General features: G+C 34.8%; 2 protein-coding genes across 2 annotated transcripts in view; one reads left to right on the top strand and one right to left on the bottom strand.

Annotated features, from left to right (window-relative positions):
- The window catches only part of DOCK2 (dedicator of cytokinesis 2), a 187,111-nt gene that overhangs the window by 88,572 nt on the left and 78,787 nt on the right, over positions 1-19,752 (top strand). The gene's annotated exons all lie outside the window — the stretch shown is intronic.
- The window catches only part of INSYN2B (inhibitory synaptic factor family member 2B), a 35,524-nt gene that overhangs the window by 8,966 nt on the left and 6,806 nt on the right, over positions 1-19,752 (bottom strand). The gene's annotated exons all lie outside the window — the stretch shown is intronic.

The following is a 19,752-nucleotide window of genomic DNA, read 5'->3' as shown; positions in this document are numbered from 1 at the left end:
CTGGGGCCAAATCTAGATTTTAAGATTTAAGTCTTGTTTCCGATTTGACAAATGGCTAGTAAGTCTTGTTATGTATGAAATACACAAGAAGTGCAAAATAAAAATGTGAGTACTTAATTTGGTGACAGGATTTAAACTTAGCATTTAAATTTATTTTTTTTTAGTTGCTCATTTCTTGCGTTCATATTTGAGCACGATTCTTGCTTAAGGGAAAATAAGTTACTCTGATGTTTTAAAATGAGATTAATGCAAATGGGACTTTCTGTTGGGACATGAAATCTTTTCCACACAGTATCCAATTTGTGGTGATCAGGACTGAAATCGGCTGCACAGGCATGTAAAGCATTTTACTCAATTTGCATGCAAGAAACAGGACTCTAAAACTGTGCTTTGTCACTTCTGGTCCAGAGCTCATAAAAAAGCAAATGTTAAACATTTTGAGTGACCATTTAGCCTTATGGCTCTGAGAAAAAATAAGATCAATTATACATTCATAATGACGATGTATTGCATACAAAATAGAATTAGGAAGCACAGAAGTCAAGTTGAACATTTTATTATGAGCCGACTGTTATCAAAATTTTACTTGCAAATATTTTAGTATTTCTCAATTGTAATACAACCACTAATCTTTTCTGTGTCCCAAAAATAAAGCTTTGACCCAGTTGTCACAGCTGCCATTTCAATTATGAAGCTTAGTTTGCCACAAAGACACAGTATTCATAGGTTAAGGTGTAATGAGCACTGACTACTTTCAAGTTCTTTGTATTTGTTATGTAAAAATAGTATTATTAGTGGAACTTGAAGTGGTAGTGAATTGTCACTCCAAATGCAGATTATGACCACATCTCTTGCGTTGATGATGGGTTTTTCATAAGTTTGTGCTCAAGTGTAACATAGATGATTCCTTTAAACTAGGCAGTCACCCTGTAGCAGGCTGAGCAGTGGCACGTTTCACTGACTCAAGGGTTGCGCAGTATTGTTTACTTCTCGAAATATGAACCCTTGAGCAGTTGACTGATATATGGCACAACATGGAATGGAAAAGGCATGTAACAATGCATCACTAATTCACTTACAATGTATTAGGGGTGAAGTAAGAAAATATAAAGGCAAGAGAGTAGGAAAAAAAGAAGGCTGCTTCACATATAACTAGGAATCACATAGGCCAAAAGTAATCTTGTTACTTCAAGATTTTCATCTTAAAATTTGTTACTTTGATAGAATTTTGTTGGCAATCCTTGTTACACATTTAGACTCATTATGACTTTCTGAGTTAGAGGTGAGTATATACCATATGTAGTTTTGTTCAAATTATGTATATTTAAATTGCATGTGTTTTAGTCAAGACTTTTTCACTCCAGATGTAGTTGCTGTTCCTCACCCAAATAATGTGTTATAGACTTAGCTTCAGATATGATTTCTCCTACCTACATTACTCTATAATAGTTTGGGCCCACATTCAGAATATGCAACATATAGTGCTAGACTGCTAAATCTAAAACTGTCTGATGGAATAGAATGGAATAGGGTTAAGAGGAGAAATTTGTGCGAAATATGAGAAATATACTTAGGATTTTTAATTATCCTATAGGATTTGCTTTTATTATTACAGAATTACAAAGATTCTTAAGATTGGGGCTAATTTCCCAGCATGTTCTTAATTTAAGGCACTGTTCAACTGGTGATTTAATTACCATGACTGCTTGTATTACCTTAGTGTTTTGGTCTTTTTAAGCATTGCACCAACTTTACTTTATTTAACTTAGAGGAATTGATGTGATGAGTGTAGTGGGAAAGATACTTTATTACAGGGCATAGCAAGCTTATATAGTCTTATGTAACTTTCTGGCAAAGTAATTTTAGTAAAGTAATAATACGCTACTCTATTATTAAGCTTTAGAAGAAAATGAGAATATCAGGTGATTTCAATGCAGAGAAAAATGTTCCATAAGGTAACAGGAAACAAATATGTACATTAATTATCAAGTAGCTTAAATCACTGTAATCCTTGTTCACTGTAAACAAGTACACGCAATAAACAAGTCAAGTAGTTTTTGCAAATAAAATTCCAGTGCTAAGTTATGAATTCTCATATTGTCCAGTAATTACTGGAGGTTTTTACAGCTTTATTTGAGAATTTATCCAAATAATGCAGTAGCATTCCCCACTTCCCATCACAGCTGCTATGCTCCAGGCAGATGGGCTACTTTAAAGTTATAGTTACCCAATTAAATTCAGATAGGGGCTAATCCTGCTTTAAATACAAGTAGAAAGCCTGTAAGGTTTTTATAAGAGCTCTCTACTTTGGCTATAGAAGGCACATGAGCTAGCTTATTGCCTTCTTAATCTGCAAATTGCACATTTAATTCTGTACAATTTCTGTTACCTCTATATCCACTGATCTGGGGTTAATATGGATTGTTATAATGAGAGTTTCAATGCTGTTGTTCGTATTAAAAAGTTGAAATATATATAGATAGCAATGCTAAAATGTTTGTGTTTAAAACCCGAACTTGTGAAGTTCAATAAATTACAGGTGTCTTTGTCTTCTAAGTCAATGTAACATTTCCAGTTAAAATGTTTAAATAACATTGTCCCAAACCCAGCATATAATCTCTTGTACTTTTCTGGTACGAATATTTATGGGTTTTGTTTTGCTCGTTATTTTGCATTGACTGAAGTATGAAGAATTCTAATGATCTATTTTATAGAAATTCCTTTAATGTATTAATTATGTCACTCATAAAAATGAAAATTAAAAAAAAAATGCCAGTCTTAAATTTATCTGTTGTAATACTAGTAACAGTTTCGGTAGGAGAAATTTACTGGAGTTCAATTTCTGTCAAGGTTCTGTGACCTTGCATCCAGCCTCTTCCTTCCCTTTCCTTCTGTGGGCAGCTGCTCATCAATCTTCAGGAAAAGCCTTGTGCCATGGTTATTTTGCTTAATTAGCACAGTGGATTTGTTCCAGTCTCTTCATTCAGTGGTTGCTGAAGCAAGTGACCTACTAAGTGTTTGATGGTTAATGCTTATGATTAAACACTGCTACTAATATGGTGCATATTTCATGCTCTTCATGACTCGAGTATGTGAATCTGACTATAGATATAAGTAATTCCATTAATTATTTTTTTATGGTTATTTTATACCGTTAAAGCAAATTTTGATTTTTAAAGTCTATTTTGTGCAGGTACTTCTGAACAGTGATTGTTAAACTACTTTTCTAACCTCAGAATTGTTTCTGAGTATTTAGAAGTGCACAGACAGCTTAGTTAGTCAGCCAGGCAGAGAATGACCACAAGAAATAGTTATATTTTTCTTATAATTTTTCTTCAATCTTTCCTTTCCTCTCTCCCTTTGAAAGAGTCAAACATATGTTTTGGTTTGTATTTTAGGTTAATAACTGAAGCTATGTGTAGAGGGATGCAGTTTTTAAGGATGAGTGGAGGTTGTAGGAAACTGCATAAATTGAAAAAGCATGTAGTGAAGGGCAGTAGTGATTTTGCAGGAGTACAGGTGTATTTGTGGTGGTTCTGCCCTTCTTCTGACTGAAGTGCAGCTGCAGTTTGATGAAGAAGTTAAATATTTGATCTGGTTTTCAGATTCATTTAGTTGTAGTTTGACATCTTGATTTTCCATTTTACTAGTCTGCTTTATAAAAAATGTTTTTTCTTTGTATTAAGTGTGTTGTATTTGTAGTATTCTGCTTTTCTTGTGTGCACGTGCTAAAACTAGTGTTTCTTGGAAAATAAATCTGGCCAAGCACTTAAGAAATAAGCAAAACACTAGGCTAATAGCATTTTGTGAGGGCTTTCAGCAAGAACATGGTCAGCGTAGTTTACCTTGTACTTTTGAGCATCAGCACTTTAAACTTCCTTATTCACTCAAGATTTATTTTTTTTTTCCGCTCTGAAATAATCTATCTACCAAATTATAAACAACATGACTTCAAGCATTATAGATAAAAATATATTTGGTAGAGCTGTAATGGCTGTAAGATAATATATTCAGATGAGGTAGCTTTGTTATGTCTGATTTGTTTCATTTTATCTTGCATAATGACTGCTTTCTATAAATACCACTAGATAGATATGTTTGTTTTAAAGATTCATCTTGATTTATTTACTTTGTTTGTGTTGTGTAATAATCATGTTCCAAGTGTTGAAAATCTTCCCTGCACTCTCAAACTATTTGCTGAACAAAACACTGCTTGTGTTTTGGCCAGATCCGAACTTGCTTGTTAATACCTGGATTCAAGACTCAACAGGATGGAGGATTTTTTTCAAATGCAACTTTCTTACATCTTTGAGATTTCTGAAAATAGTGAAGAGCTCAGAGATTAGAGAGAATTCCGATGACTAATTTTACTAGTCATAACAAAACTTGGCCCTAACTCTAAATATGCTAATGCTGTATTCCATCACAAGAAATTTCGAAAAAATTATCTAGTGCTGACTTTATCACAGTTCTATATCTTGAAAGAAAGATACTCTGTTGTTTTGTGGTCTTTTTTTTTTTTTCTTCCTTTCAAAAAGAAAAATCAGTGTCTGAAGTGGAATTTTTTTCAGTGACATATATGAATTCACAATTTTTGTACATTGGTTTGGATGTCAGTTGGTGTCATGCTCACTTTCCATTTTGTTGTGTTGTGAACTTCAACAATAGGTATTGGCCAAGCGGTTTAATTTAGTCTTTTTTTTTTTTTTTTAATAAAACTGGTGTTTGCCTTTTTCTCCAAAATCATGAGAGATGTTGAGGATGAGCCAGATAGTACTTCTGAAATCTCTGCAGATTAAGTTGAAACACATAGCAGCAGATAGTATGAGGAGCTAGAGATGGATTTAAAATTACTGGGGTTGGATGATGCTAAAATCTCTCCCCTTTTATTGCCCTTTTGTCATAATATATCTTAAGCTGAACTGCATCGGTTTCCCCTTATCCCCAAGCATAATCGTAAACAGCGGCGTGAAGTTGACTTTGTTCTCCACTCCTTCCTCAGAGCTGAGTCATGTTTAGATGCTCTTTCTCTCTTCTTTTCAGTGCAGAGTAGGTTTTAAAAGATATATGTTGGGGAAAAATACAAGACAGCTTGCAACATGTTTCTCTTTTTGAAATGTAAAACTTAAGGCTGGATGAAAAATACTCTATCCAAAAGGAAGTAATTTTTAAAATCTAAAAGTGTAATGTAATGTATTGGTTATTTACCTTTCAAAATTCTTACTGTTGTTCAATTTTTTCTTTGTTCAGTGTTCTCTCAAAGGTAACATCTAAAGCAACCATTGTTGTAAGTCATTCTAGGATGATTTTTAATGAACAACTTAATTTTTTATAACATAAGAAACCCCAATGGAGTTTTTAGTCCTGTTTATTTTTAATAGCATTTTTATATTCAGTAAAGCCAGAAACAAATTCATCACAGTCCAGCAGGCTGCAGAATTATTTTTGATAGCCTCAGCTTTAATTTAAGGTAGCCTTCATGTTTATAGCAGCCTCTTTTATAGTAGCATCAGGTTACTAGGGGATTTTGAGAGTCTGGAATAGAATAATAGAAAGACATTATGTAGGCCTCTTATATCATTCTCTGGAAATCATACTGGGGAAAAAAAAAGCTAATTAATTTGAAAATAGACACCATCATCAGATATTTAATTGTAATTTTTCCCAATTATGAATGATACAAGATTTTGTAGCCACAAAGAAGTGTGATTTCATTTATCTCAGTCCCTGGGACAAGCACTCAGAAATACTAATGCTTTTGATATTTTTTCCGTGTTCGGAGTACCCCTTCTTGCACCACATGCATTCTGGAAATATGGGAAATGTGGTTCGGCTTAGGCTTGATGTGTTAATTTTCATCCTCTCTGCCTGTCTGAATCGCATCATCTGTTAGAAGAGGCATTGTGTAGGTTTTGAGGAGATAGTGTTTTTACAGAGCACTTAGATATTTGTTTATTTGCTAAATGTCAGAAAGTTCTTGTGTATATACAGCTGGAGCTGTGACTTGCACATGGTGTGGTGAAGGGACCTGTTGGCTCAGCTAAGCGCCTCATTGTCATGTTTCCGCTTAGACCCGTTTAAGGTTTAAAAAGGAGACATTTCCATCCAATTGTTTCATGTAGAACTCAGACCAGAACAGACTTAGCACATCAACAGTCTATAGTACTGCATTTTGTGCAAAATGTACCCACGTGAATACTAAAACTTTTTGAAAGTGTATGAAGTCACAGAGACAATCTTTTCTATATAACGCTTCGTTTAAGGGGCTTGTTAATATTTCATTGACCCTGTCATATTAGGATACTGACGTAAAGCTGCAGCTGCAACTATGTGACAGTACTGATTCTCATTAAAAATGCAGTGCTTTTACTTGGGGAAAAGTAAGCAGGGAAAAAATAGTTTTAAGTTTCCTACACAACCAATTGCATCATACAGCTTACATGATGATTATAGTTAAATAATGGCTTTTGATCTTTTTAAGCAAAGAGCAGTACCCTAATTTGCACACAGTATAGTAAAAGGGGATGCAAACTGATTGGGATTTCTTGCTACTAATGAATTAAACATATCTTAGTAATTTAAACTAGTGTGTTTTTTTTCGTTTTTTTTTTTTTTTTTTTTTTTTTTCCCCTAAATGACTTTTCATGGACCTTGGTCCAGTAATCAAGCTGAAATATATCTCTTCAGAAATATATCTCTTCAGACATAAGCTCTTAGCCACTGAGCTGCACAGGGTGCTGTTCAGGTCTGGTATAACAACTCTGTTGGAAAGCTTTACTCTAGAATTTGCTGGAAATTTACTATTAGACAGTTTCTGTCATATCTGAGATTTTTTACTGGTTTTAAAAAAAAAAAATTGTCAAAATAGAGAAGAAAACATATCACACTTTGCAGTTACATGTTACATCAATTATATTCCTTAGGACAGAGATATAATTAGCAGTCAAACTATATTTAATGGTTATTAAATTTAATGGCCATAGTTAAGTCTAATACTATCGTAAATTTCAGCTGCTTTAATTTGTTTGCATTCTTCAGTGAAATTCTTAGCAATACTACATTGCTGAGCAATACTTTCCAGACAGAGGCATCTTTGGTTCCTTCTTTTCATTATTTTGTCTGATCTTTTGATAGACTTCAGTGGTGCTTTCAGGTGCTTCAAGGATCTTCTAGCTTTATGTTATTTAAACAAACTGCCTGATTTCATTCTGTAAGAGGACAATTTGTTTGCACAATCACAAGGCTACCTACAGACACTGTTAGGTTATCTAAGGTATTTTACTCCATGATATAACACATTTTAATCTTAGAAGTTAGGCAGATCCAGAGCAACTTAATTATTGTTGCATATTGACAGAAGGGAATTGCATAGAATAAAGAGGGTCTTAATATGATTTTTTTCATGAAAGCATAAATCTCCCTATGGAATTTATGAATAAATTTCCTAGAATACTTGACTGTCAGATAGGTCTATCGTGTCATTCTTTAATGTTTTTCTGTTTTGCATAATACTAACTTTTTGGGTTTCTCTCTTTGAAGTAGTCGTAGCTTTCAAGCGTTTCCCATCTGTTGTCCTTTAGCTGAAGTATGTTTGATTTAACAATATTTTGCTTTTATAATTTATACTTTCAGTGGTTTGGGTTGCTCCTCTTTTTCACAGCTCCTTTTGTATTAAAATCCAGAAAAGATTATTTTATGACAAGTCTCTGTCATCAAAAAAATATAAAAAGTATCATCTGTATCTTCTGATCAGCAAACTGAACTTTGGCTCCCAAATTTTTATTAGGGTCTGCAAAGGACTATCTTGAAAAAGCCATAGATGTCTCATTTCTTTTCCCTTTCAGGATTTCTTTTATTTTATTCATAATGACGTTGCTTAAGTACAACCGTTTTTATGATGTGCTTTGTTTTGCTTCTCAGAATTAACTGTTAAAAATGAGTTGTGTAGGTTGCCCTGTTAATAATGTCGCTCTAAGAACAGATTATTTTGAGAGCCCTTTAGCTAATTCTCTTTTAGTCTATCTTTTATTTCACTATTTATATATATGCTGCCAAATATCCTCTACGTTACTGGCCAATGTTTTGACACAATCTCAGTCTTCCCTTTTCATCTGTGTACCCTGGTTTTATGCCTGGCACCCAGTCACAGAGGAAGCAATGGTGAGCTGCCACTGGGTGATTGAGGGTCCTGTCTGCAGATGCAGCCACAGACTACTCCTGATTTGAATGTATTCCTCTCCAGTCTGAAAGACAGAGGGAATGGTTGGGAAAGCTCTGTTTTCAGGAGGTGTCTCTAACAAACTGGGTGAGTTTTTTGGAGCTTGTAAAATACATTAAGGGAGTATGAAAAGGAATATCAGGCAAAGTTGGAGAGAACACTTTTGGCCTCCTTTTGTGTTGCTCTGCATGAAAGCTTCATCTTTGGAAATAATGCATGAAAAACTAGTACATCATCTTTTCAGAAATGGAAAAATTATCCTCCCCCCCCCCCACACACACCATGCAAAATCCAGCGAAAAGCAGCTTTGTTTTTCTTATTGTAGCCTCTCTAAATATAACACTCAAGTTTTATGTTTCTGCACTGATTTTAAGCACAATATCTTGATTAATTTAATATTTAAATAGGTAGGCATATTTATTCAGTTTGAGCTTTAGATTTAATTCCAAAATAGCAAAATTCTGAAATGATAAGTTTTTAATGTTCAGGAGACTTGTATCATTTTTATAGCTTAGCTAGACACTCTAATAATCTGCATTTCTTTTTCCCTACCTTTTGAACATACAAAATAAGTACTACCTATTTAAAAAGTTCATTCAGCATATACTGAAAAGAGGCAATCATCACCTTTATGCTCTGATGTTAACATGAAATATTCTCACCTCATTATTTTCCAATCACATTCTTTTTTTTCAACATGCAAATGTCCAAAACTTGCTGAGGATGTCAGACTCAAGTGAGACTCAAGTTCCTCCTTCATGACATTTGTATTCAAAGACGACATATGACAAACAAGTATTTGTTGCTGGCAAAAAAAGAGATATGGCAAGGGCAGTCTGTCATACAGTGAGTGACTTGGTACGCAAATCTTGATGTTTTCACAAAATTTGCTTCCAGTGTCTCATTGATACAAAAATGTAAGTATTCTCTTGAAGAAATAAAAGTTTTCTCTTGAAAAAGAAATCTTGAAGATGAGAAGGAAGAAGTTTTAGGAAGTATTTTACATAGTTTCTTGTGTAAGGGCATGGATGAAGATGTACTGGAAGTATAGATAAGCTGCAAGCAAGTTTATGAAGGAAATATTTTCAGCTGAAAATGCATGTAAGGTGCAGAGCCTACATATTTAAAACAATTCCCCAAAAGTGCAAATTTGTAGACTGCAATGATACACTGGAAAAAGCTGACAGAAAGAAGGAAACATGAAACAGCAGAGAGAAATCTTTTAAATGACCTCTACGTGTACAGGGCTGATCATCAGTCAGCAAGGAGTCTTATTGCTTTGACTCTCACAGAGTAAAGCAAAATGCTGTTTATGAAAGTGAGTGCATTTATTTTTGTGAGAGATAGAATAATTTGTGTACCATAGTCTGGTATATGGAGATTTCTTCAGTGAACAGGTTGTCTTGGATAGTATTTTTTGATTATTTATTCTCATTGGCCAGTACATAGAATATTCTGTTCTGATTGTGAGCATTGCCACAGAAGATTTCTGTCTATGTTTGTGTTCCTGTATCTGCTCAAATGTTCCCTTGTTCCCTGCTGCAGTGGTTTTTGGTAATGTTGAATGAACCTTGCTTGAGCACCTAAGAAAGAAGAATCTAAGAAGAGGGCATAAGCTCTCTTTTTTTTTTTTTTTTTTTTTTTTTTTTTTATTCTGTATATATATATATTAAAGTACTTCTAGCAGGTTTTGTGACCCACCTGAAGGTGGGATGAAGGTGAACAGAGAGAAGGATCTAACATAGGTCAGTAATACAGGGTAGTAAGTTATCTTTTAACTTGAAAAAGAAAAGGATTTCATCAGAGGAAGAGATTATAGGATTTTGTTTTAGTGTTACAGCAAGATTTGAAAATTACTTCAGGTTGGTGAGACTGAGTAGAGGAGATACTGTGGTATTTACTGTAGCAAAAAATGATCAAAGCTGGGCAACTGTGAGGAACAAAAATTGAGTGTGATATGGCTATGCTTTGCTTGAGATGATGCAGTGCCATTCTGCACAAAGTGTAGAAGAAGCACTGAAAAATAAAATCATGAGATTTTATTTTGGAGACTGTATTAGGGGTTGTTAATTCAAGGTTTATTCTGAGGAGATAAGAAACAACACATTTTTCTGATAGTAAGTGAATAAATTCCTTCCTAAGTATATCGCATAGAAGGCTTTTCCCTCCCCTTTTTTGGCAGTGTTAGTTTGCAAAGATAAGTGTACTTAAAACTGAGAAATTTCTCTTGAAGAAATGCTTGAGTGCTTAGAGAGAGATGGAAGTTATCCAATGTGACAGGTTGGTGAGTCGGAAAGTGCCCAAATAGCTCGCCCATAGCATAAAATTTCACTGCTCTTTCTCATATAAATCTGGTATTCTATTATTTTTTTTTGTTCATTGAAAAAATATTTGGAAGTACTTGATTCAGTGTAAAAGTGTGTGCATACATACTACACCTTAAATTACTGTAAATTTGCATACAGTCTTTATAAAATGTTAATATATCTCTATCTGTAGGTAGATGTAGATATATAGATAGCCTGTGCATAGGCAGACATGCAGCTCTGAGTGTATGCTGCTTTGCAGGCCTCCACTGTTTGATTCTAGCCATACTTGTTAATGAAATTTATCTTTTGAATTTTTGCTTTAGTTGTGTAGTTATAACAAGTAGGCCAACAACCAAAAAAAATATTTGTGGAGTAGCAAACTAAAATCTAGATTTACATGGTTTCTGGGGTGACAGTTTCTCTTTTCCCTACCTTTTCTCTGTGTGTCTTTAAGACTGCTGTGGAAAGTTTATATCATATATTGAATATATGGTTTTGGCACCTTTCTCCTGGTATGTTAACTGAAACTTTTGAGTTCTGTCTATATTCCTTCAGCTGTCAGCTGTTCGTATATTACCAAAAGATTCTTTTCCATATCTCTTGATTACATGACTATTATCTATTTCCATATCTCTTGATTATTATTCTTTGGGGGGGGGGGGGGGTGACATACTTCAGTCCTATTTCATGTCCTGTGTTGGTTCAACTAGCAGAGCATCAAACTAAAGATAGCAACATCATAAAATGCCATATGTTCATTGTCTGAATTTTTGGGCTTGTTTATTCAAAATCTTAGTGCTGGTGAGGAAAAAGAGACCAAGAGTATGTATTTACTCCTTCCAGTTTCTGGAAGGTTACACTTCCTTCGTGTCTGTGCTGAACTTCTTCCTTCACAGTGTTTAACACCTGTTTATTTCTGAATGTAGATAATCTACATCTTTTCTAGACAGAAGGAGAAGAAGCCTAACCTATCTCAAGTGTCTTATGATGATTTTGTAATGTAATCTCTTCCTATCATCACACTGGATCTTGTTTAGTACCAGAGCAACAAAAAGTGATGGAGTTTGTTCTTATGCTATACAAATATTTTCATTAAAGAACTCATTTTTTCTTTTGAGTGCTTGGCTCACATGGATGCTTTCAGGGATTGCTTTGAGATGAGAATCTTGTGTTATGCAGAGGTCTGTATTCTTTATATGTTGGCTGCAGCATGCAGCATTAGGTTTCAGCTTTTAAAATGGATCAACATGTAATTGATAAGGTAACCATTCAACTGAAGCCCCATCTGCATAGAGGGAGATTAACAATAAGGACTAAGTTTGTGATTGTAAAGTATATCCATTCAGTTTAACTTGGACAAAGTTTTATTCAAATTTCAATTCTATTTCATTGCATACTGAAAATAGATATCTTTGGTTTTGATCATACTGATTTGGGCAAACAAAAAAACATTATTCCCCTGTTGGAATTATTTTATCCTCCTGTACATAAAGCTTCTTTTATGAAAAAGAAACATGATCTTTGCCTAGACTTGCATACATCGAGTACGATTTTTGTCTTTGTGACCTGTAGAACCCTAAAATATCAATGTATATGCTCTTATAACACTGGCATTGAAACACTAGCAAAACAGTATTGCATGCTTTGTTAAATTTCAATTAATAAAAGGTTATGAGGATGTTTGTGTGACCTTGAGAAAATTAACATATGCAGTATGCAAGAAGTATGTAACAAAAAGAATATGCCATTTTCTGTAAAAAAAAAAAAAATATATATATATATATATATATATAAAAATCTGTGGAGTTTTACAAAACACTGCTGTTTTCATTGCTGTACTTCTGGGTTTTGAAAACATCATAATGTTATCTTATGTCTGTAGTACCTATATATATATTGGGATCATGTAGTAACATGACACTCTCTGCCCCAAGTTGTGTAATTTTTCATTGTGTGTATTTATGAATAATGTTGGTCAATATAACGTATCTTTTGATAATTGAAGACAGTTCTGCTTTTTCTCTTAAATTGGTTGTTTGGTATAGCACAGGGCTCTACATGGGAATACAGGAATATTGGATTAAGTCCTAATACTTAATACTATGATTCCATTTAAAAAATGGGGGCCACTACTTGAACAAGTGAAATTAAGCAAGTTAAGCCTGGCTGAGAGGTTGAGCCTTACTTCTTCCTGCAGAGTTCCCGGTGGATCTGATAATATGATTTTAGGTCAGAATTGGCTCTTAACAGACCTGTTGAGAGTATAGCTAGAAGAACTGTGACTTGTCTTCTTTTCTTCAGTGAAGACTGGAAGATCCTAGGAACAGAGAGAAGTCTAGTGTTAGGGCTATATGTGCAACGAGGGGAAAATCATGGATGTGTTATCTTTATTCCGTGTCTCTGTTGTTAGTTTTCCTTGTTAAACTGGATGTGCAAACTTATAAGAGGGGATGCTGTTATCCAGAAAAGGGTATTTTAGGTGTACATACTCTCATTTTCCAGGCAGATTGTTCTGAATTCCTCAAGTAAGAAGTTACCGTATTAGGTGCTTTTTAAAAGCTTAGCTATAATTGTCTTATATCCATGCATGTCTTAGTACTGGAAAGAACGTTTCTTCAGTTCCTTTCCATTTGGAGGGTGTATGATACGTTCTTCCTACTAGAGTTGTTGGGCGATTATGAAGAGTACAGAGGTAACACTATATTTGTACATTAAGCATTGTTTCCCTTTTCAACTATGCATATGTGGGATGTATGAAAGAGACTTAAATTCCAGGAAAAAAGACTATTTCTAACCTAAGCCATTTAAAAAGAGGAGTTGCTGAAGACTGACTTCTGCACTTGAGTTGTTTCCATCATTGCAGTATTTGCTTATTTTCAGAAAACCAACTCTGGGCAGTCAACTTGGTGCAGTTCCTTAGCTTTCAGATGGTTTCTATATTACTGTGGGGTTTGCTGTCGTTGTTGTTTTTCCAGATAATTTGTCACTTGCAAAGAGTGACGTGGCAAAGCTGAGTCAAGAAAAATATTTAGCAATCTCCTGTTCTGCATCTCAGATGAGTTAATGTCTTGCAAGTGTTGTATTTTCAGTTGTGATTCTCCAGAATGTCCATAACTTTAAAATAAACAAATAAATAAGTTCTGGCCACTTCAGGATGTTGAGTATTCAGTGAATGTAAGGAGGAGTCAACAGTTACTTTCACTTATATCACAAACCTTCTAGCGTGTATTGGGAGACAGTAAGAGAAGAAACCGTGCTGAAATGCATTCTCCCATGGCTTCTGGGTTTTCTATGGAAATAGAGAAACTGGTGTGGAAAGCTTGTGCCAAATCTCATCATGGTAACAGGGCTGGAATTTAAAATTTGCATTTTACAGCTTTTTCACCTGTACTCCTTCCAGCCAGTGGATGACATCAGAAATGCAAGTGGCAGCACATTTTGCTCTCAAGATATGCATTTTTTTGTGTACTAGGCTGAATATACTTTGCTCTATCTCTTTCTAACTTCTGGTTCTGAAAAAAAAAAAAATTTCCATGTGAGGGAATTGAATTATGGCAGTTAAGGGACTGGATTACCAGAAAATGGCTGGCAGTAACTGCTGGAGAGATTGAAATTATGCTTATTGGCTTTGGCAGGATATATGCCGAGAAAGAGACGTTTCCTGTAAGCTCCCTATTTTTGTTGCAAAAAGCTGCAGGTGGAGAAAGAGTCTAGGTTGAGATATAATGAGCTGGGGACTCCTGAGAAAATCTGTTATCTATAATCATGGCTGCTTTTTGATACCAGAGCAACCTTTTTTCAAGTTTTATCTTGCTGTAGTGTAGTCTGCTAAGACAACCTAAAGAACTGGCATGCCTTTTCTTTCAATTTTTGCAAAATGAAGCAGTGATATAATTGTCAATTGGACTGGTAGTTGAGATTCTTGTATAAATTCTGTTTCATTTCATCCCCAAGCTATCATAAACCAGAATTATCCATTCGTGAGAGGGACTGTTGAGAAGAGTAGAGAGAGAGCGAAACCTTTGATTATTTCTATCTGCTATGAGTCATTTTACGTCAAGATACACCAATCTGCTGATGTTGGCAAGTTCAGTGACATATATGTTGACGGATTCCAGTTGAATACATGAGAAGTATGTGATGAAGCAAAGTCTTTGGGCTTGCTTGTTCATTTGCTTTACAGTCATGTTTTCAGTTTTTTACAGCTGGCACCCTCAGTTTTCTGTGACTTTATTCTGTCATTTTATCATTGACTTTTGTCCTGTGTATTTTAATGTCCTGTGTATGGTTCAATGTTGCTTGTGAGGTGCACAGTTTATGCAGGGCACGTGCCTTTAAAAATAAATTGTAGCATTTAAAAATAAATTGCAGTTATTGCCTGGCTACCTTTTCTAAAAGTAGAGATAAGTTGTTTTCCAGATGTTTCACTATGTGTGAGGAGATGATTAGAAGATAAAATACTTGAGTTAATTATTTACAGCCTTGAAAGTATTGTAGCCTTACAATTGCTCTTTGTGCTTTCCAGCACTCCCAGTGTTAGGAGCCCCAGGCACTGAATGTAAGATTCTCTGCAACTCAGTTTGCTAGAGGTAGCAATTCTAAATTATAGCATTATTGCCATGTGTAGCATTATTTCAATATATTTATAGCTTAAAATTGTTCTTTCTTCAAAGCTGTAGGATGGCAAATCACTCAAGTTTGGTCCCACTGGGGTAAGACAAACCAGTGGATAATTTGTTTTTCATACTTGATTCAAATACTATTCTTTTATCTTTTTTTGATTATTGCTGACTCAGGTCTCAGTAGTAACATGTTGTGAATGTTCAAAATAACTACTTTTCCTCTTGATATTTAGAAGGAATATATGCTTATCTTTATCCAAATCTTGTTTATTTGTGAATATAGTAAGTTGGAAAAGTCCAAGTTACATACGGACCGGACATTTAGCTGGTACCCAAATGCCCATAAGGACTGAAGTACTGAGGGTAACAAGTTAAAATATATTAAAATACATACTAGGAGGATGAATTTATAGATTTTCTATCTGCTTTGCACTTCTGTTTGTGAACTAATTCATTTGGTGCATTCAGTTCCGAATCTCGATAGTTTTTGTTAAATTTCTCAATATTAGTTTTCAAATGTCAATGTAAAGAAAATGGGACTCTGAGGTTAGAGGATTTTATTGAGATGTCTGAGTGTTGTAAAGTTGAAGGGTGAGGTTTAGTAACTATGTTTTTTTCAGCCTGCCACATACTATGTATATAGGAACAGGAGGAAGAAAAAGTTACGCAGTTGCATAATCTTAGGAGGATAAAGGGCAGCAAAATCATGAGGTGTTTCTGGTGCATATAATGAGAGAATAAATTCCATATCATATTTAAGAGGAAGACAGTACAATGACAGGGAAAAAAGTGAGATGATATTTTAGCATGTATTTTGTGAAGGCATTTGGAATCAACCCGACCTTATGCCTAGTCTGTTTTGAATGGCTTTCAGAAGGGAGAGCTGCAATAATGTGGTTAAAAATCATGGAAGTGTAGATGAGCATTTCATTGTCCTCTTGCTTATGGTTAACCTTGATGCATTTAGAGGTGACAGAACAGAAAGGATGATAGGTCATCCTTTCATAATCTACTGATGTGGTCGCTAAAGGAAAAAATTAAAACCTATGAACACAGCAAGGGTTCTGAACCTTGTTGAAGAAATAAGCATACCGTTTCTCTGGGCAACATAAGCAAATGTCCCAGTGGTGTTGAAGGAAAAAAAAAAAAAAAAAAGCTATTTCTTTGCCTTTTATCAAATAGCTTGTAACTGCCTTTCTAACTTGTATGGATTCAAATTTTGGTTTTAGCTAACAAAGTTATTATTGGGGTAGTTAATTATTGATAATCATCTCTGTAATACATCTGTGCTGTCCCGAATTGTGTGGCACTTGCTTGCCTTTCAGTGTTGTTTGTTTTGTAATTCAGTCTTTACTCAGGCTGGCATTTTAAAGGTGTCCAGGAGTTGTGGAAATTGAAATAAACATACTCAAAAACCACACAGAAGTAAGCATCCTCAAAAATATCTTGTAGCCTGAAGATTGTTTTCCACATGGGAAAGCTGTAAACTTCAAAGGATACTGAAAGATAGTATAGATCTAGTAGACTTAACAAATAGAGAATGCATTCCTTGTATGTTGTGAAGTGTGTGAAATCCTTAAAAAAGTATTCTGTAAGTTAATCACTGTAAGTAATTGCCTTAAAACCAATTTCCCTGTGCTTTCCAATACTCCTCTAAGCACAAGAATACAGAATGGCCCATGCAATGTGTGTTTTACATGATTGTAGCATCTGTAGTGATTTTGAAAATAAAACAGCAGGCTGTGCACATAAGTGCCTGCATCACATGTAATATGGCCTGCCCTACTTTGGTGACTCTGGAACAAAGAACCCTTTCTTCTGTTTTGTGTCCTAGGATGTCTTCCTGGGGCCTGTTATTGTGACATCTGTAATTTCATAGAAGTTACTTCCTTTCTTCCTTAAGCCTTACAAGCAGTACATTGCCTTAGTGACTCCGTGGTGAGGTTATTTTCACAAAATTGTACCGTTTTTTATTTTAAACTATAATTTTATTTTAAGAGGGCTCTGTGGGTCTATCTTCAGGTGTTACTTGAGTAAGTAGAAGTCTGATTAAGTGATTTATTTTTTTTAAATGTATTCCTGCAGTATTAACAAGAAAATAAAACAGAGTGCGTAGTGTGTGTTTTATCTTAGTTCAGGCATGAGTGGGCATGCAGTTTTTCCAATGTTTTGTGGGTCAAGTTGAACAAGAAACCAAGTTAATATCTTGCCACAAAGCTTGGCAAGGCAGGCAACCTAAAATCTGTTAGAGAAGGTTCGGTTATCTTATACTGTAAGTAAAAATAGTTAGGTACATGTTTCAGTTTTCTTTTGTTTGTTCTTTATGTATCATAAAATTAAAAATAAAAACTTACTTGAAAAATAATTTTTGATAGAACCCACAAAAATGTTGCTGTGTGTAATCTGTCAATATTGCTACATTATTCTCCTAACTACAAGTCCAGAAAAAATATAAAAGGTAGGAATGTCTAACTGGCAGTCTAGAGGCATGTATATCCTTATAAAATGGTAACGACGTAGTTCAGTGGGAATTGTGTGTTCACACATCCTCTCATTTTTATTTTTTTCTGATTTCATATCCTGATAGAGATGTCTGTGTTCCTAGGTACTATTTGTTTCATGGGTAGCTCTCAGAAGACTGTAGGATTCCCATATTTGTGCCTGGTGCAATACTTAACATTTATCTGTCATCAGAGCATGCAGACTTCTCATACATTTTGCATGTCCCCATTTTACTAAATATGCTTGTACATTTAGGTTGTTTCCTCACTTAGTTTGTCTTGAATTGCTGATGTGCCCCAAACCAGTCAGGGAGCACCAGTAGCAAGGAGTGAGAGCTCGCAACAGAAAAACACTTGTAAACAAGTTGGGGGTTTTGGCAGTTGCTGATAATAGCCAGTCTAAACTACTCTGCTAGCCCACTGACTGTGTGCTACATGTTTCTTTTCTTCAGTTTTCTAGAACATAGTCATCTTTCCACTACAGAATCTCTTCCCTATCCAGTTCTTTAAAATCCTGAATAATGTGGTCTTGAGTTCAATAGAATGCAAGTTCTTTTTCTTTCTCCTCCAAAATCTTGATGACTATTACATTGATTTCCTGTTTTCATGCTTGATTACTCTGTTCTTCCAGAGCATCTGTGACTTTAGATGAACAAACTACTAAGTCCAACCTAATGTCCTGGAACTGTCTAATTGCAGCACTTTCATTTGGAATTTTATGATTTTTTTTTTGGTCTCTTCTCCCAAGCACTAAATGATAAGATAAGAGGAAATGGCATTAAGTTGTGCCAGGAGAGGTTTAGGTTGGCTGTTAGGAAAAATTTATTCACTGAAAAGGTTGTGAAGTATTGGGACAGGCTGCCCAGGGAAGCAGTTGAGTCAACATCCCTAAAGGTCTTCAAAAATTGTGTAGATGTAGAGCTTAGTGACATGGTTTAATGGTGGACTTGGCAGTGCTATGTTAAAGGATGGACCAGATGATCTGAGAGGACTTTTCCAACCTGAATGATTCCATTATTCTATGATAATCTGGAAGGAGTAAGGGAGCTCCAATGCTGTTCCTGTGTTTCAAATTCGCTCTGTCCCTACTGAGGACATCCATTGGACATCCATTAGGTGTCCAAAATATATATGATATTCTTTCTCCTGTTTGGTTCTAAATTGCTTTTTGTCATAATATTTTGTATAAAGTATTTGTAATTAGTTTCCCAAAATTTAGTTAATTGTTTAAATGTTTGCAGTATATAGCACTCTCATATGTCAGGGCATTGTACCAAAGAGAAATCAAATAAAAGTTGCGTTATCTCACATGACTACAGTACAATTTGAAAAAAGAAAATGGCTTTGGTGTAGTAGTTAAGGGAAGGAAGTTGCAAGAAATTCTATTGAAAATGCCCCTTAGCATATTGTTTTGTTGTTTTTTCCCACCCCCTTTTTAATCCTCTACAATGTTGAATTCCTGATGCTAATCTTTGCAGTCTAGCAAGCTCTGTTTTAAGCTATAGAATATTAGCAGTATCCTTTAAAATAAAATCAGAAGAAGAAACTTTTTTCTTCATAATAAAACATACCTTGAAAATTGATAATCCGTGGTAAATTTGATCCTAGTCCCTTTTGTAGTAAGACCATAAGATTCACCACTAGCTTTCAAAACTCAGTTCTTCCTACTGTAAAGTTGCAACTGTAATTGAAAGGGCTTTGTGTGACTTGGAGCCATGCAGTAGATCACAAGATACAGGCTTAGGAAGATATAATGTAGCATTCAGCACAGTGAGTTTATGCTAACTTAAAAGAGAAAAGAATCTGGATTAGTTCATAAAGCATACCATAATTATGTCCTCAGGAGATAAGTTCTCTTAAAGTATCTCACAAATTCTTTTGAATATGTGATGGTATAGCACCTGTCAAGTACATGTTCTGTCATTCATAATTCTAAGAGTTTTTTGTATTCTATATTCATTACTGAATTAAAATGACACAATTACTCACTCCATAAACAGGTCCCTTTGTATCATCTCAAAGTACTGGTATACTGACTGATTGTATATACCGTGACCTAGTAAGTTTTTATGAACAGTCTCAGCAGTGTAGTTCTGAAACTG

The sequence above is a fragment of the Cygnus olor genome, chromosome 14, assembly GCF_009769625.2.
Source record: "Cygnus olor isolate bCygOlo1 chromosome 14, bCygOlo1.pri.v2, whole genome shotgun sequence".
NCBI lineage: Eukaryota > Metazoa > Chordata > Aves > Anseriformes > Anatidae > Cygnus > Cygnus olor.
The sequence above is the reverse complement of the archived record's forward strand: the minus strand, read 5'-3'. Positions and strand labels throughout refer to the sequence as shown.